The sequence below is a fragment of the Buteo buteo genome, chromosome 11 (genome assembly GCF_964188355.1).
Source record: "Buteo buteo chromosome 11, bButBut1.hap1.1, whole genome shotgun sequence".
In the NCBI taxonomy this organism is placed as follows: domain Eukaryota; kingdom Metazoa; phylum Chordata; class Aves; order Accipitriformes; family Accipitridae; genus Buteo; species Buteo buteo.
The window spans coordinates 16437149-16459965 of record NC_134181.1 but is presented as its reverse complement, the minus strand read 5'-3'; the positions used below and the strand labels follow the sequence as shown (position 1 = coordinate 16459965).

Genomic DNA, 22817 nt, shown 5'->3' with positions numbered 1-22817 from the left:
ACAAAAGTGCTCAATCTGACAAACTTCCTAAGCTCAAAATAATTACTTAGTTACATCTAGAATGAAATCTCTCTCATTTGTATAGCAATATTTTAAATATGCCTCAGTTTTTATATCTCACTAGAGCAATCAAGAAGCACAGACTGCTGATGTGACAGAGCCAGAGTACAAGGACGTAACTTGAGTCTTCTAACTACAGCTAGATATGCCAACATATGTTCAAAAGGAAAAAAAAAAAAAAAAAACAACAACAACAAAACCCCAAAAAAACCCACTGTGAACAGGACTGTAATGGGCACCACACGTTACTTTTTTTTTCCCCTGTCTCAGTTATTTAGGGAGAGTTCAAGATAGAAATGCATCTTTCCCACCTCTAGGGTAAATAGTATATTTGCACAGAACAGTTGCAATCATAATATGGCAAGGGATAAGGGCCACGCTATGGGTGGGAAGAAGATAAAACCTGTACCAAGTAAGATAAGAAATCACTTGCTATTTAGGTTTAGTCCAACTAAACCCAGTAAAACAAAGAAGGAGGCTCAAAGATAAAAACAACTCTCTCCCCTATCTACAATACTTCCATGCTACTGAAGTGAGTAGAAATACATACGTGCAGCTGAAATTCAACTAACGCACTGATGTCAATGACTTGGTTTCTTTGGCTTTTTTTTCCCCAGTCTCTAATTTTTCAGCTGAACTAACATTGACATGTACACTACAAATGTGTCACTGAATAGTAGGTAATGGACCTTTAAGGCTGCTCAAAGCATAAATCAGCACTATAATTCTACTGTACTCTGTTATCAGTACAGAGCTCCATTACAGAACCAAGTATTTTTTTAAAGCAAACATGCCAAACATCATAACCAAAATGCAAGAGTAAACCATAATGTAAGAACGACATCACTTGTGTCTGCTGCCAAAGGCCAAAATGGTTGTTTCTATCTGAATTTCTGCTTACTCACTCAACAGTATCATCTGCATCATTCTTCAGAGTAGTAGTCTTCCCAAAGCAATTAGACCCACTGGCAATCTCACTTTGCAAATAAACCTCAGCCCGAGGCCAAGAGATGGACAATGGAAGGAACATGATTGTGCATCAGTACCTGGAGCAGTGTAGTGCAGGGTGATATTACAGTACAAATATTTTTGTTAAGTTATAAAATGCCCTTTAAGTTTAAGAAAGCAAAGCCCTCATCCCATTTATGAAACAAGGGGGAAAGGAAGGAGGCAGATTAAATCCAGTCCCCCCTTTGCTTAACAACTAGTACTTCAAAAGTAAGTCCTATCAAGTATGTGTTTTAAAAATCTTATTTCTACATACCATTTATTACAGGGGAATTTTACTGTTCCCCAAACTTCTTCACATGTCAACAATGCAACATTTGTTATACTACCACATCTGTACTTCACAGCCAAACAAACTAAAAGTAAAACCAACACTTGCAATAAGGAAGTTCCCTCCCTTGGAGGTTAAGTATTAAAAACACCACCAAGGAGGCATACCTACACTTCTATTAGAAGTGCTGTTTCTACAGTCACACCCTATCTCAGGACACAACAGCAGTCAAACACAAAAATTTTTTTTAAAAGTTTTCCAAAATGTGACATTGTGTTTAGGAAAGGTCCTTTGCTGACTCACTCTGAAATAAAACGATGATAATGGGATGCAAACCTCTGGAGTCTTGTATTTTCAGTCCCACATGATAGCAACACACACTTCAAAACTGTTAGGAGTTGTATACATATTTTTCACTGATCCAGACAACATGCCACGTGAGTGAAGCATTCATGAGTGCCTGGGTAAGCTCTCTTGGATCGCAAAAGAGCCAAGCCATGCAGAAGCAGTGAGAGCTTTCCATAGATAACCAACATGCCTCACAGGATTATTTTTTGGTTTTTTTCACTCTAAGTTTTGATTGTCTACTAAGATAATAGAATGTCTGCACACAGATCTAATCACTATCGTTCTTCTCATTTAATCTTATTTTTCATCTTACCATTTTCAAAGCTTTGCTTGACAGCCAGCCCTACCTACTGTTCCCAACTTCAACAGGCTACTGGAAAACTGCACCATGTAAAGTACTGACTCGCCAAGGGAAACATGGGTATCTCACCTGGCAACAGCCAAAATGAAACAGACACTTTTAAATTAAATTATCCTTAGGCAGCTTTATCCTTTGGATTTGCTGATACTAAATCCAGTTAACTAGTATTAAAACATTACTAATTAATACCAAAAAACTGAAATAATATGATAGTCACAGCAAACCTTCAGGATATGGCAAAAGTCACTTCTCTAAAAAGCTGTGCAGTTACTGCCTCAGAGCAACATGATGTCCACAGAAGAACTTTCTAAAATAGCAAAGTATGCAGCCGCTACCCTAGTGAAGGTTATCACTGATTGGTATCTAACCAATCCCCAGGGCTGTGCGCAGCCATTGAGAAAGCACTTTTTACCTGGACTGTAATGCTGAACTGTGCATAACAGATTACTCTGGGGTTTTATGGTCCTAAATCTTACTGAGATTACTGATAAAGAAAACACATGCTTGTTGTTTGCTTACCATTACAGGCCACAGGATTCATCAGCAAAAATAGTATTTCTCCACTCCACTATGGTTTGTTCAATCATTTTGAAATTCCTAGAGTAGAGTGAGTGCAGCCCACTCAGGTATGATCCTTGACACTAAATCTTTTGATGTATCACACACACCAACCTGCACTGAGACAGGAAATCTGTACGCAAAGGACCACTGTAAGCATTAACGATGCTTCTATTTCTTCCCCTTGTAGTTCAAGGAAGAAAAAACTACTTATAACCTCCATCTCCACATATTATGGACCTTTTATCCAGGCAATCAGTAGAAGAAAAAGTACTTAACTACACTGTGGCAAGCTGCAGCATGAATGTAACTTGTTTGAAATACTTAATGATAGATGGAAGCGTCTGAGGAGGTGGCTGAAGACTGATGAGAGGTATCATTTTTATGCTAACTGATCCCAGTGCTTTTCAAGCAAGGCCTGTGTGACAGCAAAGGATACTCTGCTAGAAATAGAAGAAAGTTTTACTAACTTTTACAGCATTCTTGATAATGAAAGCCCTAAGTTTTTCAGTAAGTTTTATTACACACAAGATCAAATATCAGCAATTAAAAAAACCCAACACACAAAGAAGAAAAACTTGAATAAAACAATGCATAACTCAAAAGAGCATAAAATACTGTTTGGGATTTTGGATCACAGATCAACGAATACGACAACATGGCAGGAAAACCAGCTGAAAAAAACCCAAACATTCCCTCCCTGCACCTTGCAGCTCTGGATGAAGACTTATCTACTGCTAGTGTGGAAATGAAGAGATTCTGCCCACTAGGTTTTCTCGTCTTGGAGCACAAGAAGGGCAGAAAGGCACATTCCTAGGATGTCATGAATAGAAGATGGTATCTCCAGGTAGGCAGATGGTCAGAAGACACAGTCACGTTATCATCCTTGAACTTAGTGCACCAGCTCTACAGTAGGGGAATCCATATCATACATAACAGCTCTTGGCTTTGTCTTCCCCTCTTCCTACTTTATCATTTTCACCTGCATTATGGGAACAACTGTTCAGATGTGACAAAATGCCAAAGAAGTCAATAGCTTAGTGATGTACCAGGCACTGGCAGGAGGCATGGTTGCTCACTATTCATTGTTGGAATCCAGAACACACTCACCAGGGATAGGAACCAAGAAGGGGAATAAATGGTTATACAGCAGTGTTGAAACGATGACCCAGAAGAAAAGAGGCCCAGAGAAGGAAATCAGAATTAAGATGTCAGTGGGAAACCTGATACAAGTTAAATAGCTGTTCTGGGAAGGGAACATATCAGCATCTACTTCATTGTTCACCCCAGAGCTCCATTACTCAAGACCCACATTGGAAATCAAAAGGCAAGTGAAACCACCAAATAATCTGGCACAAAATCAGAGTGGATGCAAAGTATTTCATTGCAAAAAGAATTCAAATAAACCTATAGTAATTTTCTGTTATTTTTTTGCTAGGATATACGAACTACTTTAATCACCACTCAAAATAGGCACTCCATTCTGTTAAAGTGGTTTAAATGTTCAGTTCATACCTAAGCCCTGGGACAGTTGTGACCAAATCCCATTACTTCTTGGCCAGGAGTTAGCTCCACCTAGCTAAGCCCAACTGGCAGCAGTATTTATAGAAGTTAGGTGGAAATTGGAGATGATTCTTAAGAAAAAGGACAGGATCCTGACAAAGTCTTCTGGCAGCCTTGGAGATAGATGAGAGGAAAAAGCAAGATGGCATCTCAAGAGTTCATCTGAAAAGGCAGATACAAATCTGCTGTGTCTGTGGCTGTGTAAAAGCAGGTAAAAGTAAGACTTTGTTTAACCTCTGTTACATGTTCAATCTGGAATGCCCAAATAAGCCGCTTCTTTACTTTCACCTTATTATGTATCCAGTCTTAAGGATGAGTCCCTGGTAATCAGCAGAGAGATGCCTCATGTGCCTTTGAAATGGACCAGTGCAATCAGGAGAGCAATACTAGGCAGCAGTTTACTGGTATTCATTTGGGAAAATGAGGAGGATACCCAGCTGGTTAGGGTGTCCCAGAAATATCATAATGCCTTTTAGAAAAATATATTATGACATTTTTCAAAAATCATCCCAGAAACAACACTCTTCAGAGATTTTAGAAGAGGAGCTAAAGGAACTAGAATTGGTTTTTTCAATGTTTATGAAGGTGCTTAATCGTAGCAATTCATACTTGCAATGTACCTAGTTAGCTTTTAGAGAATTAATTTAAGGACTATGCCAAATTCACAGAGTTTCACTGTTGTTTTTTTTAAATTATTTTTTAAAGATGTGCCTAAAAACATAACTTTCACCAGAGCCCCTGATAAACAGTTATATGCAAGATTCACTTTAGTTGCAGAGGGATCAAGCTGCTGCTCTCCCCCAGAAGTGTTCTCAGGATCAGGTCCTGAGGACAGTATACTACCTACCATACACAGACATTATAAACAAAGATAACAAGAGAAATACTTTAGATCAAAATTTAGGGGGTGGGGGGGACAAAAAAAGATTCTCTTTCTGTTTGTAACTGAAGCTCCTCAGAGGCAGAGCGACCAGTCTGCTGATAAGCAGCAAGTTTCCGGAAGTAAAGTGATACGCAGACTAAGTGCTTTGAGCCATTTTTTGATCTGCAAGACAGACAAACCTCTCTGCATTCAACACTAACCACAGGTGCCTATTTCCCTAGCAACAGCTTGCAGACCATTTTCATTTTGACTGAAGAACATTTAACCAGTTACATTATGAGCACTGCACCTTGCTGCTATAACTGCAGTTGCTTTTCGCACCTACCAAATTGTTATTTGCGTAGTATTGAGCTGGTGGATCAATGTGGCACCTGCAGCAGATATGCTTTACTCTGTTTTTTTTAAAAAGTATCTAAACTTTATCAAGCTAAAACTGATCAGAGATGAAAAAAAAAACCAACCTACAGAATTAAAAAAAGGGTAAAAATGGTCTTCCTTTTGCTCCTTAGTAATACACCTGTCTATTACTACTTTCAAGACTTTTCATTTGTTTTAGGTTTGGAGTATCAGAGCACAGAGAGGAGGACATGACGATAGTTCTTGATTAATTTTAGGGAGACTTCATTAGCTTCAATAAACAACAGATTTCACATAACAGAAACTCCAGAACAGAAGGATGGATTATTTTTTTATTATGAAATCCCATATTTATTATACTTCACTAAATGTAACACTTGTTTAGAGCAAAGACTTGCACAAGTGTTTGATTCTTCCCAGTTTTATTCAAGACATCTGTTCACTGATCATTCACCACCATATTAAATAAACTGTGGAAATCCAGATTTCACTGTGGTTACAGAAATTATACAGAAATTAACAAAACATTGGTTTTGTTTGACTCCCTTTTTCAAACGAGCAGCTCCCTTCAGTTTTTTATTTTGATGCAGATATGAGATATACTTTGTATTCTGACCAGTAGCTTCATTTTTTAAACATATGTAGAAATGATTAATAACATCTTTGACTACTGTTTTCAAAAGTGTTCATTCACATTATCTTTACTCAGACTTTCCAACTGATTCAGTGGAAACCTTCACAAACCTCTGAAAAGAAACACTGCAGTGCACCAAGGGTTTCTGGTTATCTACTTAGTTTATTTATTAACTTAAAAGTATAAAGTTGCCATAAGTCTCAAGAGTTTACCCTGCCAGCAGGCATAACAGTAACACTAATACTGCTAGAGCCCTAACTTGAATGCTCATCCTGAATATCCACAGTTGTAGAAATATCTTAATTTAGTTCAAATTAATCAAATTTACACTGAGAAGTGAAATATTTTACAGAAAAACTCTTGTAACATTTTTTAACAACTTCACTAATAAATACTCTAAACTGAAATACTGACATTCATTTGAAGTCTTTTTGGGCAAAACATAATGACATAACATGTATCCAGTACAGGCTTGGAAGTATTTTACATCATATCTGTAAAAATCACATTTCATTACAATAATTTTAACTGGAAAAAAGTATTTTAAAACAAAAATGTGATTTGTATTATTAAAATATCATGCTGTACTTCAACTATATATTAACAGGCAGATCCTTCAGACAATGTTTTATAACACTGTTGAAGTTATTTCCCCCTCAGCTACATATAGTCTATATTTAAGAACTCTCAATAATTTTCAGAAATACTTAAAATATATTTCATATTACCTTTTTTTTTAATAAACAATCATTTATAAATCAAACTAAAACTATTACAAATAATAAGATGCTTTTTTCTACTTTACTTACTGCCTGGCTAACACTTACAGATCTTTTAAAAATCACTTGCATGTTATCCTAAATAATAGTATAAGGAAACATAAATTGAACCGATGCTTAGCTTAAAGTTTACTTTATTCAGAAATGTCCAAGACAGTTTATTGTAGAAACAATCTAAATGCTCATGAACAAAAAAGAAAGTCAGAACAAAGCAAGCAATATTAGATAAAACCGGCACTACTTCCTCTCCCATACTACCTTCAAAATTGCATTTAAAACCACACAAAGAGTTGAGAGTGTATCGATTTCTCCCACAAAAGGGATTTTTAAATTCCTAAACTACAACATGAAGGAGCGTGCTGACTGTACATGTTACAACTTACTGAACAGCCTTCAGTTCCCTTCTTCATTTTACCTCTTGTTGCATATGAACTTGGCTACCACTGTCTTATAAACCCACATGAAATGAGATCCTCCTCAGGATACACCTAGAAAACTGGATTTCTACACAAAGACTGGTTTCTGGTCTGTTTGGAGTAATATTTAATTAACGCAGGAACTACTTCCTGAATGCGGGAAGTTTGAAATAAGAACACACACATGTACTGCTAAGAAGGTCTCCCAACAGTTTCTGGTACAATCTTTCTTGCTCTTACAGGTCTAAAGGTTATGTAGCACTGCTGGAGTAGTTTCCAGTTTCAGTAATTAGGGGGTTTCTACCTGGTACAAGTAGTTAATTAAGAACTTAGGAAACAGTTGTTCATATTTAAACTGTTTCACATCTAAAATTGCAACTTTTTAAAATAAGCAAATGCAACAACAGAAACATCGTTACTACAAGGCTGTTTCAAAGAATACATGGTTTCCCCTCTTGCCACTGCAGCTCTCCAGCTTCAGTGGAAGCTGTTTGGCAAAACTCTCTTTCTCTTAGCACATTCACACTACTATCTAGTTTACACGTGCACTTTGACAGGGTTGATAGCAGTAGGGTTTTACACCAAAAGTAGCCTGAGTGAAGAGCACTATAGAGTTGAAACCCTATAGGATCAACCAAAGGAGAGAGAAAATGTGCCAAACTAATAATGCAACAGTGGACTTCAACTATTCACCTATAAACAGATCAAATGGCATTATGAGATAAAAAATTAAAAGTGACAGAAATTCAGAAATTACAATCTAGGAATTAACCATTCAAAACTGAGAAAAAGCAATATCCTTTAATGAAAATGTAATTAAACTATACAACATCCATAAAATACCTGAGTTTATCTCAGGCCATAGCCCCAAGATCTGATCTGCTGGTAGTTTCCTAAAAGATAACCCACGATTCAAAGATTCACGTTCTACACAGAAACACAAGGAGAAAGCAAGCAGTTACACATAAGGAAAGTGCTCAACCAAAACCCATGCTACGAAGCACCTTGGGAGCAGATCTGGGAAGAGAACCCAGGCTTGATAGTTCACTGGCCAAATCTTACCTGGTAGATCAGGGAGCTACTGTAGAAGCAAAACCCACCCATTTAACTATTGTCACAGCCATTTCCCCACATTTCAAAATTCTGATTACTTTTAACTTTCACTGAAGTTGTTCAGCACAGTTTAAGAGCAGGCCTGAGATCCAAATATTGCCAAAAACCCAAGAACGTTATTTCAATAACCACATCCTGTGGGTAAAGCATTATAAATTCCAGAGTTATTTTTCTCGACTGTAATCCCGTCTTTCCATCCGGTACACATACAAATTCTCAAAACCTTCTGAAGCCCTTAGCCTCTGTGTGAGAAGGACGACCACTATGGTTAAAGTAAAGAACTCAAGAACCATTTTCTAGCTTTTGGCTCTCCCACAGATTTCCTGCTGGCTGGCTGGCTCTGAATGTGTGGTAACCCTTTTTTCTCTCCCAAAGGAACTGACCTAATACCATTATCCACCCACAAAAGCTGCCAGCAAAATAAATGAATATTCGCAAGACATTTTAGGAATACAGTAGTCCCAAGTTCATAAGACACAAATATTTTTGGACTATAACAATGCATTACAGTAAACATCTTCATTGGCACTGAAATCTTTTGCCCGACTTTAATCTCATACTTCCAGAAATTGATATAAACCCTGGAGGAGAACGTTTGCTCAGCTGTGGCAGGAACCACAATGCTGGGCTTTAAATATCACATAAAATAATAATTAAGTTATTGTCTAATATTATTATATTAAGAAAATAAATATATAATTAAATAAGAATGCATGATGTTAAGGACAGCAGAATGTCAGTCCTTCAACTCCCACTGACAGACACAGCAGTTACAAAAACAACACAGCATATCAGTGCTGTAAATTCAGTTACAGAAGGGAGGGTAATCTTTCATTTAACATCAGTTTTTTCAGTAGCAAATGAAATCAGTATCTCTGAGCAATGGCAAGACAGAACAGTGGATGAAATCATGAAATTCCTTTCATTCTCTTCATACAGTTGTAACATGACCACTACTTTTTTACATATGGTTCAAGCTGACACATGCATCATTACCATCACTTCCTTATTTCTAAAGTACAACTCACTGCTTAAGCAAACAAACCCTAATATAGCAGGGGAAGGGCCTACATGTGAAGTGAGAAGTATCACTACCAGGGATGTATTCAAATACAAATATCTACTACAGCAAGTGCATCTGTATTCATAAATCACCACCCTCCCTGTACACAGAGTTTAAATTAGTTTAATGAACAGAAATCTAGAGAGGAAACTTTTGCTGCTCGTTTTAAAGAGTGAAACCCGCAGGTATTGGCTACAGCTCTGCAACAGGGGCATCTCCAGCAATATTTGCCTGAGTTTCTCCTCCACTTCCCCTCTTCCTCCCCACCACTCACTCCTATCTTGTCACCACACCATACCATTCTTCCGTTATGTGCATGTTGCTATTTCTAGGCCCACATGCAGTCAGATAAGCTCAAAAATAACCATTTGTGTCTCCCAGCTTTCGTTCCTTTTTGCCTAAGAGGCAGACAGGGTCAGTGATTGTGGCCAGCGTAGCTTTGTGGCAGCACAGCCAGCACAGCTGAGAGTGGCCAGCTGTGGAACAGAGGCAGAACAAGGAGGTGACAGCAAGAAGGTCCTCCTTAACCTGAAAATGCTGCTGCAGCCATCAGGGGAAGGAACTGTACTCCCACAAGTGCCCTGAGACAAGGAACAGCCCAGAAAGATGCCAGGCAAGAGCCAGCAACAGAAAAGATCAACTTCTCAGGGGGAAACAGATCTCTCAATGCCTTTGCTAAACAAGTAGTCAGGGTGGTCTGTAATTCTCTAATTTAACACCTCACAAAACCTATTAACAGTTTAGTTACAACCAGTCCATATTCTCTGGGAAATATTTAAGAATTTAAAGAAAAGAGACCGATAAATATATGCAAGCAGGAAAGGCTCACCCCAGTCAGACTGGCTCACCCCATCTCTGAAAACTGGAGCTGTGAATGAGGACATCCAAGATGCTTTCCTTGACTAGGGAGAAGAATCATAATTGCATCATTTTTCTAGATGAGCAGTGTCAACAATTTAGGCTCTGAGTCAGTACCGACCCAGTCAATGCCCTGTGGTGGTCCCTGGGGCACTGTGCTATTAGAAGTGATGACTTTCACAACAGGCTGCCGAGCAGGATCCAAGCCCACTTACGTTTATTAAAAGAGTGTGTGTGAGAGAGAGAGACAGACAGACAGAGAACTGCTACTTTATTCTTCAGTAAGAGCAAGAACATACTGCCAGTACTTTGGGCAACTGCCAGCAGCCAAATTACTGTTAGTGTCCAGAACGCTCTCCACTTTTGTCTGGGGGCCTCCACGATGAGTAAATAAAACCGCATGTACTCTTATTTCTATCAATTTTGTAGAAAGAAAAAAAAAAAAAAAAAACAGAAAAAAAAAAAGGTCTGACTTGCTAGAATCACCCTACAAACACTATTCACAGCTTTTGACTGCTAGGTTTATGCTTCCACCACTAAATCACACTTGACGGCTGTTGCCTAAAAAAGCAGTAATTTCATGTGGCAGAAAAAAAAAAGCGTTCTTCCAACTTACAACCGTTGCATAGCAAGATGTACACCAAAAGTATCTGTATTCAAGTGCAGGGAAGGGGGCAGCATTAATCAAAGGAGTTTCAAGATAAAAAGAACTATTTAAAAAGCTTAGCTCTTTTAGTCAAAAGGGAGTTAAGCACACAAACTTAAAAAGTATCAATCATTTTATGACCATTTTGCAGTTCATAGTACATGTCATATATCTTACACACCTTTCTGAGGCAAGTCAAAAAAACAAGTGTTTTTGCATTTGATTACCAGTCTAGAAAGATATACAAGTTCCCAATGAGAAAAAAAAAGCCACATTTACAGGTATATAGTGTTTCTGAAGTAACATACTCCCCAAATATTTGCAAATCCAAAAAACCCACTAACACTTCTCTCAGACATTTCTGTTGGTTTTAAATTAAGTCATTTAACTGACTTTCACAAAGTTTCACTATGAAATACCATGATGCTTGAAAAAGAAAGTATCTAAAAGTTAAAGATTTAACAAATGAAGCAGAAGCCACTAACATACAATATAATGTACACTATGACAAATCCGGTATTTATATCTATCACTAAGTCAGCCCACTACATCCAGGAGCTAAGAGCCAAATGTTTCAGGGTAAGGAAAAACATAAGCCATATGCAACCCTTCAGTGACCTAAACCATGCATAAAGCAGGCACATCTACATTCTTAGCTACTCTACATATTACACACAGAGATAAAAATGCTGTAACATTTATTTAAATCATAAAACACTGGTTTACACCCAGACTTTTACTACTTTATCACCATGTTAAGCCTAGGCATACAGACACTACAAGAAGTCAGAAATGAGGAAGGGAAAGGACAAAACGTAAGTGAAAATGTCTGGTATGTATTTTTGTTAAAAAATTCTACTCAACTCCTTAAAATGACTGTAAGCAGTTACTGTTTGATGATATATGTATTCAGGCACATATAGGTTGGACTATACCAATAATTTAATCACTGTCTCTTTTTTAAGTATACATATAAGCATATACAAGCATGAAAAACAGATGAGAAAATAAAAGCAAACAGTCAAAACTTAAGTTTCAAAACATTATAGTTGCTCCACAGTGTTTTTACAAAAAGACACAACTGCTTGAATATGTTCAGTGACAAGCATAGAAAAAGACTAGCTTTCACACAGACTCTCAGCTTTTGATGGAGTTTAAAACAAAGGGGTGTGCGTGAGACATAACAGATTTGCAAGAAAGGTACTAACAGTTCAAGGGATGTTCCAAAAAAATCAGTGGGGTAAAAGAAAAAGTGTCCCTTCAGGAAACAAATTGTACCCTGTCAGTAGCAGATATCAAGCACAAATTAAGAAAGCATTAAGAAAAATTTTTTATGTTTAGACAGTAGCTAGGAACAATGAACAAAGAAACTAACATTCACTGAACTCTCCGCCCAAAACACTGATTTATGAAATCCTGAATTCTTAGAGAGGATGATGCACAAAAGAAGTAAAATAAAGTAAAATCAAAGCTGCAAATCAAGCACCCCAAGTACAAGAGATATTTTACATGTACTATGAATACTACATGTCTGTTTTATCGATGTCACAGCTGGAAATAAATCTGTATTGTGAACATAAAGCAAGGATTCAAGTCACCTGCAATAAACAAATACTAAGATTTACATAAAATTATATTCATGACAGCAAATATAACTATACATCAAATTTTTTAAGTGTTGTTTGATTATAAGTTTCCCCTAAATTTTCCTCCCTTGGCTGAGATGAAGCCTGGAAGCTAGCATAAATATGTGTTTAGAAACCTATCTTTTAAACAAAAAGCGATAAAAGTCGTAACTGTGAGAAAAAAACGCTGAATTAAGTACCACTATGTATGTGTGTAATTCTAATGTTTCTTCCTGCAGTTTATACTGTGAAGGCAGATTGCAACACTGGGGTGGGGCCCTCTCCACTCCTGAGGAACTCTGATCACAGTGGTGCACGATCTCCCCAGAGCCGATACAGGCCAGACCAGAGGTCTGATCCTCCCAGCTTACAGACAGGGAGCAGCACTTGGCCTGATGACCGCTCCTCCTCCAATCACTTCAGCGACTTTCCCAGTATGCCCTTCTTTTATGACCCTACAGAAGAGATCAAGAGGAGTTCAGTCTAAGGAATAGGGACGATTCAGTGAATGATGCATCAAGGAACTCAGACGGCACGGTAAATCCAGGTCAAGAAATCGCAAATAAGAAAAGGTATATTCTCATTCTGGCAGAAGTCAAACAAAAGAAAAGCCAGGAAGCTTATCAATAAAAGCAGACACTTGTGTCAGTACTCCTACTTTGGGACAGCTGTACCAATAATTCTTGTTCAGAAATTAAGTCTCTTGCACAAACAAGATAAAGTACAAAACTAAGGTAACTGCATCAATACAAAACCATATGGCATATTCCAGAAGCATAGCATATAATCTTAGCCATATATTCCTTCATTTAGTGTGCTTGAAATCTAAAATGAATATTTCACTATAGGGAAATATATGTAAAACTGTAAGTCATAGGCCCAAGGAAAGGGCTTAAAAGTTTGCTGAGTTCTCCATTAAGACAGGAAGGAAGTTAGAAGAATGATTTAGCCCGCTGGCTCACAAGGTTAGAGCTTTATCAGTATATTGACAGCAGACATTTTTAGCGGACAAACACAAAATTGTGTTTTAAACAAAGCTTTCAGCACTTGACTGCAGTGAAAAACTCAACTTAGGCCAAAAATAGATCAACATTCATAAGGCAAGTGAAAGATGAGCCTTACAGTTTTGAAATGCCTTTTTTTTCTTTTTTTTTTTTTTTTTAGCAATTCATAACCAAAAGCTATGTTTGGTAATATTGCAAGGAGGGTGCTCCCTCCCAGGTTATCAACTTGTAAAAAAAAAAAAAAAGGCTTTTTTTTAAACAGAGAAAGGGCAGGTGAGTAAAAATAATGGTTGCCTACCTTTCCATCTTGTTAGCTATATATCAACATAGAAAAGAATTAATAATAATGAATGGTCTATGGGAATACAGGCAAACACCCCAAGAAGCTTAGAACTACACAAAGCTACATCTTGGGATCATTCTGACACAGGTATTATTTCCAATCCAAAGGCATAAAATGCAGTTTGTGTTCTACAAACTGTCTGTCCAAATTATCAAATTATCCAGATTTTAAAGATTTTTTTTTATTAAAGGCTACCATGTTAAAGAAAACTAACTACCTAGTTACACAAATAAACTATTAGTAGGTTGATTAAAACATGAGGATTAATAGCATGTAAAATCTCCCATAGTAACTGCCAACGTACAAACTCATAGTCTCCTGTAAAGGAAAATAGAATAACCTGTCTCACATTTTACCTTATGGAGGATAACATTACACACATGTAGTGACTAAGGCATTTTAGCTTGCTCCCTCACAACGCTTTGTGCAGTCATCCTCTTAGGTTAGAATGCAGACCTGTCACCTGTCCGATTATTCTCTAAAAGCCAAAGTGGCCATAATTACCAAGTTGCTCCCCCGATGTAAGAATATATGTTTGTGTTACAAGATATACACACAGCCTGACTGCATACACTTCTGGAGTGGGTGAGGAAACAACGCTATGATAAGCAGCTCTGCTCTGTAATCACAAATTCCTCATAACTATCACAGGAACCTACATACATATTCTGAAGTTCAGCTGGACATTATTAATGCTCTTTAAATGTAACTTTTTTTGCTCAAGAAGGGGAACACAGTTAGGAAGGGCTGGTTGTATGGCATTGCACAGAGGGAGGAGTGGCGCTCAGCCTCCGCTGCTGAACAAGACATCGTTAAAGACCATCCACAATTACCTGGGCCGTTCCCTAGCAGAACAGGTGTTTAGTGCCTATAAAAACCAGTTTTTCAGGTCTGAACTCAAACTGTGTGGTAACCATGCAACAGACCACCCAAGGGTTTGTGATTGACCAGAGGGTCACTCAGCAGCAGAGGGAACAGCAAGAGAATAGAAGTCTGCTTGAATCCTTCTCACGGAGTAAAGAAAAGCCTGCACTGGGGGCATCAAGTACTGGAACAGGGACATAGGAACCCTGGAGAGCATCGACTAAATCCAGAAGAACACTGCAAAGAGGGGAGATTCAGGGAACAGCATGCAGTTTAGTTTGTTTTGCACTGACCAGCAACCTCCAGCATCACTTGGAAAAGTGCTTTAAAAATTCCCCCACAACTAGCTATGCATCTTTGTGACTGTCAGCTATCTCATGCCTCTAAGAGTTAAGTGTTCCTAGCAGGTGGACTCCAGAGAAGTTTACTTCAAACAGATGCAGAGAGTCAGCAGTGATTTTAAGGTCCAGGGCAGTTGATCCCAAGGTCCAGGCTCAGTGAGCAAGCCCAGAGAGGCAGCATCCAGAAGCCCAAGGTGCTTAAAACCCTCCCATATGGGGTGGACACAAATACAGCTAGCTGATGTCTTGCAGAGAAAGCACGAATCAGGGTGGTAACACCACTAACTAGCATACAAGAACAGAACTTACCAAAATTCAACCACAACACTGAAAAGAGGGACAGAGTAGTTCCCCACTTAGACTCTGCATGCTTCCCCTGCCCACTGCTAGGCCACTGCTCTGAGAGCAGGGTTCAGGTCAGAGCAACTAAAAAATATTTCTGGACAATTTGATCACCAATGCATTAGGTAGCTCCATGCAAAAATGCTTTTAAATCACACCAGGTTTCCAGAAGACATAGGCTGCCTTCCCTCTTTTGGTATCTCCAGAGCCTCCATCTCAACATTATCATTAACCTAGACTGACTCTGGGTTGTAGCAAGTTTTACCCAGGTCCACTATAGTATTATTATACAATATAATTAGGTCTCCTCTGCCAGCAACCTACAGTTATCCCATTTCTGTGAGGGCAGTGCCACAGTTAAAGAAATTCTTCCTCCTCCCCACCCCCCTTACTCTTTTCCCCTCATGAAAGTCCCTCTGTTTCTAGTGAGAATGTTTTTATAGCATGCAAGAACTGCAACACATCACCCTCTTTCCAACTACTCCAACTAAACACTATGTTATTCAGCATGCTGAAAGCTCTGCTGAATACACTGCACTGGAGAAGTGTTACCTCACCCCTTGCCTTGGTTTAAATAAGAAAGCAAATTAACTGATTCACAGCTTTCCCATACTTTCTATAGCAAGCACTCCTCAGACTTACCAGTAAGTAATCAGTTTGGTTGTTTTGGGTTTTTTTTTGGCAAGTGCTTCTTGAAACATTGGTTATCCATTTGTAAATGCACAAGCCCAAAAGAATGATGCCTGGGATAATGATACACTGAACATGATGAGAAGCCATCCAGAAAGATAGAAAGAAACAAGCACAGCATCTTTTAGATTCTGTAGCCTCCAGAAATTACACTTTAGTTAGTTTTCTTTATTTATACATACACATGTATACGTATCTTTATATATACATAATTTTATCGGCAGCAGAGACAACTCCAAGAAAAGCCTAACCATCACTGATTAAGGATCTATATTTCAATGCAGTTCAAAATAAGTACAGCAGAATGAATTTCTAAATACAATAGCCTGCATAAATGTAGGACAAAAATTAATTCAACATGTAAAACAAGTGCTTAATGCTACTCTAGTAAACCAGTTTAGCTACAAGTACATCCAAATTCCCTCCATAAACATGCTTGATAAACAGGTATGGAACACACAGCCAATATAAGTAAAAACAGCTCTTAATTCTTGCCTAAATCTGCTGAGAAACTTGAAAAACAAAGTTTCTCCCTTTATTCTTCCAATATATTATTCATGAGTTGCAATTTAATCTTCTTTATCTAGCAACATTGTGAATTTATTGGTCTGCACCTGACTAGAAGTAACTAACACCCACGTGCAGTTCTGCTCACACTGACAACCTGTGTCACTAAATCATGTTCTAAATCACTACAACTCTGCAAGGGAGCCCTGAATATGCAAGTAATCAACACATCAGATTGCTGGGTAAAATAAAACCACCTGTGTGGAATTTTGCCTATTGTGGCACTGTGAGAACTGCATCAAATTGTTTTTTACAAAGTAACTATACTGGGGTTTTTTTTCCTATTTCTTTGAAAGCTAAACATGGTGTTTATACTATTATCAAATTAAATTCTCACTTTCTCAGAGCAACTCCTAGCTTTGACTACCTTCCAACAGCTGTAAATTTTGTATTATTATGTTGCACGCAATAACACTGCACTTTCTTAACCAAATCACAGTATATGCCAACAAAACTGTCACTATAGCACTGCAAGGCATCTTCTGCCTTATTTTGAAAGTGCAGCATCCTGAGGAAAAAGGTAGTGGGGGACTTGTAACTGTTATTGTATTACCATCAGCAGACTAAAGATAAATAGTAAAAACTACTAAACCAAAAACAGGATACTCCTCAGGAACTTGCAAAAAACTATAGGTCATTTTTTAAAAGTACTTCAGTGAAATATTTTCACATTCATTTCCTGCTGTACAAGTAAAGCAGAGGAACAGAGCTCTTTCTTATGAAGTACTGAAACTGGGCTAACAATTCAGTTGGCAATACCTCAAATCAAAACGCAGTCCAGGTCACTTTTCCAGCAAGTCTGTAGAAGTATAACTTACTACTTGGATAACTAGGAGAAGAGTTTTACAGTACAGGCACTGCCGAAGAGGAGGGAACCATCCCCGCCTGTCTCTCCAGAAGTTCAACAATATGTTCTTGCCACTTCCTCTAGCCTGGCTGTTCTGTTCCTACAGAGAGAAAAAAAAAAAAATCACACTTAAAAAATGCTTATCCTATTAAAAAATAGCTTTTTGCCCATTTAGTTCCATGAATCAGCTCACCAGCAGGTCAGATGAGCACCAGTGCTGACTTCAGGGAGGGGTGGGAGCGCAGGGGCAGGAAGCAAACAGCACTGCCCACTTTTAGTGACAGCTGCTTGTTGAGCCAGCTTAGCTGCACCATAAAAATCACACCCTTCATTGCATTTACTCCTGCATTTATATTCAAAGTCATGTAAGAATATTTCTAGAAAAATAATCTTTTACACAGCTGTCATGAGTCATTTTTACATAACTAGTGAGCAGAAAGGAATTTAAAGTTCCCAGGACATTCCCAACAGAAGCTGTGCCCTCCTGTACATACATATACAAGCCCTTGCTGAAAAAAAAAAATACAAATTGTTAAATTCATTAACTGCATGAACGCTTCACAACAGAGCAAAATTGTGCCAAAAAACCCCAAACCTCAATCAGCTCATAAGATTGTGAAGTGACTGGCGGATTATGTCAATTCTAGGGGAAGAAAAAAGATTTGGGGGCTTAGAAGTCCACTGCCAGAGGGTTCACACCAGTGGAGAGACCTTCCAGGCTCTTCTCACGCCCAGCAAGGCTCCATCAGAGCTCCAGCTGTACAGCTGTCTGGACAGTCAAACCAAGGGGGGACATTTCCCCCACCTTCCTGGTGCTGACCATTGCCGAGTGTGGAGACAGGGTGCACCTCAGGATCACACTTTTAGCCTACGAGATGCGCCTGCTTGTTTCCCTCCAACTCCCGAGCAGAATTGCAGATGTTCCTCAGACCCAAGAGGAGGGAAAATGCTCACACCCTGCAATGCCTACTGTCCCTTCTGATGGCAGACTGAAATAAATCAGGGCAATAACCTACAAGTTATAAATCTACAAAAGTATTCTTTGTCTCTGTTTTTCTCTTTGTCTTCTCATAAGCTGCACAAGGCCTACATACACTAGTACATGTATTACACATAGAATAAGCAGGACAGTAAGAACTTGCACGATTAAAGTATCGGAACCGATTCATTGGCTTTATTCGTGACAAGAATTTTTAAAGCATTTTCACCTCAAAACCCAGTTCCTGATTAAAATGTTAGTAATAACTACATACATTTCTCATGTCTTCTGTCATTTGTTTTAGTTTATTCCAAAAAATGTGTATCTCACAAATATATAAACGTTTGTTTCCTTGCTGTTGAAATGACAGCCGCCTTCATGGCAGCAGGCTGAAACCAGCAGCAAAGGAGGAGCAGAAGATCAGTCAGAAAGTGTCAGGAAGTGAGAAAGTTTTGATAGCCGTGCCCCAGCTTCCTTTCAAATGAGGAAATTGAAACCGAAATTCTGTTCCACTACTGGAATTTATTTTTTTGATTTAGCCCTACAGAAGCTCAGCAGCAATAACAGAGAAAAAGATGTAGACACAAAGAAAAACCAGTACAAAGTTCATCCTCTCTCAGCTTGACCTGATCTGTTTTTTATTCCACAGCCTAAGTGTGAGTTTGTTTCAGCAAGCGGGTCCTGCCTGAAATACCATAACAGATGGACTCAAGTTGACACGAGCCAGGTGCTAAGAATATCTGGCATTTAAATGATCAGAGGTTTATTGCCCATTTCCATTAATTGCAGCTGACTTTGAATAAACCTCAGTGAGCTCAGTCTGCTTGAATCCACCTTTGATGGCTCCTTCCCAGCTGCACTCATTACCCAGCCCTTCCATGTGCTTTGTCATTCTATTGGCACCCTTGATTCCTCACCATTGTGGTTACTTGGATGGAAAACGGTATCTGAGTAAGAATTAGTCACTGGTAGATGGTTTAATCATCAACTAGTTCTTTAAAAGAACTCCCTAGTATGAGTGTATTATATTTTATATAAATAAATAAAGCAGAAAACAATGTCACAGATTGGACATTAAATACATAACGACTAAAACCCAAGCTATAGTACAAATGAAGGGCACCTTACTGAAATATTTTATTCAACTCATTGAAGTGCTAACTAATCACTATTAGTCATAAGAAAACTTCATAGAGTGAAAAGTAACATATAAAAAACAAAGTTATAGTCACATGTAAACTATTTCTACATTCATCTACCTATAAAACACTTACTATATTGTCTCCTTCCTTGAAATAAAGCATGCACTCTTAAGACCTTACAACTTAAATCAAAGTCCTTTTACAATGTTTTCATATTGATTGTATTACAAAAGTATGCTTGCAGCTTTATAACCACCCATTTACAAGGCAGCATTATAAAATAAAGAATGTATTGCTATACTTGCTAAGCATCTCAGGAAAACACATTCATTTTGTTGTGGGCTGAATGACAACTAGCATGTCAAACAGTACTTATTTCTGCATCACACAGGACAGAGGATGGTACAAAGCTCTGTCACTACTCTTTAGCAAACTGTGATGCAGGACACAGGAGAATGAGTCTGAAAATTAGCTTGTTTAATTATCTTTACCAGGAGGTCCTGCAAGCTACCTGAGCAGAGCAAATGTATATACTCTGCAGCAAACACAGACATATACATAGCACTGGGGCACTTCAGGGAGAAGTTGCCAGAAACAACCAGCTGTATTCAAAGACACTTGCCACCTTTCTCTGACTTAGGCCATTAGTTACAGCCTTGGTAGTCTTTGTTACTTCTGTTTTTAACTAGAATGCGTTACTTAGTTTTATGCCCAGAAACAGAAGTTAAACACACCCTGTTTGTTCCTTCTCTCTAATTACAGACCAGAAGCTAGTTTTAATGCCGAAATGAGGATTACAGAACAGCTGTTAAGGAGAGGAACGTTTTGGCCATTAGCTGTGAAGGAAGCTCTTAGGAAAAGTGGTATGTGCGGCCCTGCATCACATGAGAGCCAGCTTTGACTTTGTTTCATCTTTAAAACACCAACAGACCTGAAGCCTCTGGACTGCAGGGCCTGTGCTGTGAAAATCAAAACAGCAGCCTGGTTGCCACAAAAGAAAAAGTTTATTTGATTTTTATAAAAAAGGTACTGAGAACAGGCTACACAAAATGAGTAAGTTTGAACGATACATTTTGACACAAACTCATGTCATAACTTCAAGCTACTGAGGTAAAGCAATGCCTTGATTAGAAAAGGAACAGCAGCCCCATCTTCTACTTAAGTTTTGCTACTTATCTCTGAGTAACCTAGACAAAATTATTTCACCTTTTACACCTTAATTTTACTAACTCTGAAGAGATAAGACTCAGCAATAGCAACCTACATGTGATGTGCAGGAAATATTATTACAGCATATTTACACTATTGTATCTTACACTTATTAAGCAAAGAAAAACACTTCCAAAGGAAAGATCAAATGTACTGCTCACTCCTCTGCCTGCATATATGGACAACCCTGCTGCTTGCTACACAAGACAGAGCCTGGATCCTACTTGAGGTGACTCAGGAAGATAGATAGGATAGTGTAAGAGGCAAAAGGCAAGCAACAGCAATAATTTTTTAAAAAATGATTTGCAAGTCTCTGGAGATAACAATTATAATGATTTTTATTATGAGATAAAAGTGTTACAAAAATCCTTTTTTTTTTTTTAAAGGTAGCATTTTTTTCCAGCAGAAAATGTGGTTTATTAAATAAGAGTAGAAGGAAATCCCAGATCAATGTCTTTACTGTTTTCAAAATGTAAAATATAAAATATGTTTTTCAGCAAACACAAGACTGACTATTCATGAAGTATACTGTAATGATCTAAGGAAGAAGTTGCACTTCCTTATTTTAATACAGGATGATCTAACTGCACAGGGGTTACAAACTATTTCACTCTGTAACATCCTGTCAGCTTAGCAAATAATAATCTTGAAACTTTGCAGATGCTAGTTTAATAGATTTTCTCCTGCATTTAAGAGTTTGAATACTGACTGGACTCTGATTAGAGAGGAAAAGAGGGATCTTTGGCTCAGCCAGGTCCCAGTTTTTACCTGAAAAACCTTTTTGGATCAACTAAGGTCTGTAACTCCACTTTAACAGTATGCCTAAATCTTTGGAACTGCTTGTAAACACAGATGCTTCTCACACAGAGCATCAAATCCAGCCCAAAAGAACAGCAGAAACGAGTAGCACAGACAGCAGCCAACACATGCTCACTGCTAGTGAATACAGATCCTCACACCTTGGTAAGTCAAAGCAGCACTGAAGCAGACAACTCATTGTAACCTAGAGGACAACATCAATTCCATTGGCTATGTGCTCTTGCACACCTCAGTTCCCAGGCTGATTTCTTATGACAATGAAACAATCTGATTTACAAAAAAAAATATTTTTGTATATAGAATAAGTCCCAAATGACACTTTCAATATAAAAGCCCTGCAGATGCTTAGTACAGTTTGACTATTACATTTTATTAATCCAAACCACCAAACAAATCCAGGTAGACTGGTTCCCTTTCCAGAAAGATAAAATCTAGCTTCAAGACAAACCATGAGACTGAAGGAGCAATCACTGGGTGAAGTGTTTTAGCCTATGTTTCACAGCCTTCATAATAGAATTAAAATCAGAATGAGTCATTTTGATAAATTCTGTAATGTTAAATCCAAGTCAAAGATGTAACCCAAAAATAAATCTAAAAATGCAATTGGGGGGTGGTGGTGGTGGTGGTGTGGTGATTCCACAGGGGATATTGTCTTTTTTTTTAATCTAAGAGCAACTGGCAATTACACAAACACCCACATTAACAGAAGACAATGATCATCTGTCTCTAGGCTAACACCTAAACTAATTAGCTCTCAACCAGCACCTGCTCTTTCACTTAGCACAAACCATGAGAACATAAATATCCACATATATTAGGGAATGAAGTATCTTCTTTGTTTTCTCTTAATGGTGTTGACATTAACTTCATTAAGAAAAAAATTAAGAAGTTTAATGGCTGCTTTACAAGAACCCCCAATGACCCTAATTGCTGCTAGTAATGGCTTCTGGAAGCATAAATAACATGCTATAATGGCCATTAGAAATCAGTATTGGCTTACTGTTTTCAGAGCGGTGTTCCACATACTCCTCATTTTCCATTCTACACTTCTGGATAGGGGGAAACTGTCAACGTGTGGGTGACTTTGGCAAATACTGGTTTTAATATCAACCACTACAATGTTTTTT

At 38.1% G+C, this 22817-nt stretch overlaps 1 protein-coding gene across 9 annotated transcripts in view; it reads right to left on the bottom strand.

Annotated features, from left to right (window-relative positions):
- The window catches only part of ADCY7 (adenylate cyclase 7), a 68269-nt gene that overhangs the window by 43821 nt on the left and 1631 nt on the right, over positions 1-22817 (bottom strand). For 6 of the 9 annotated variants that reach the window (XR_012652211.1, XM_075040195.1, XM_075040201.1 and 3 more), the window contains one exon: positions 17454-17641. The exons of 1 other annotated variant lie outside the window; for it this stretch is intronic. The gene's annotated coding sequence lies outside the window, so the exon portion shown is untranslated. Of the gene's footprint in view, positions 1-16079; positions 16197-17453; positions 17642-22817 lie in introns of all 9 variants that reach the window. 2 more of the 9 variants (XM_075040198.1, XM_075040199.1) reach the window with 2 other exon arrangements.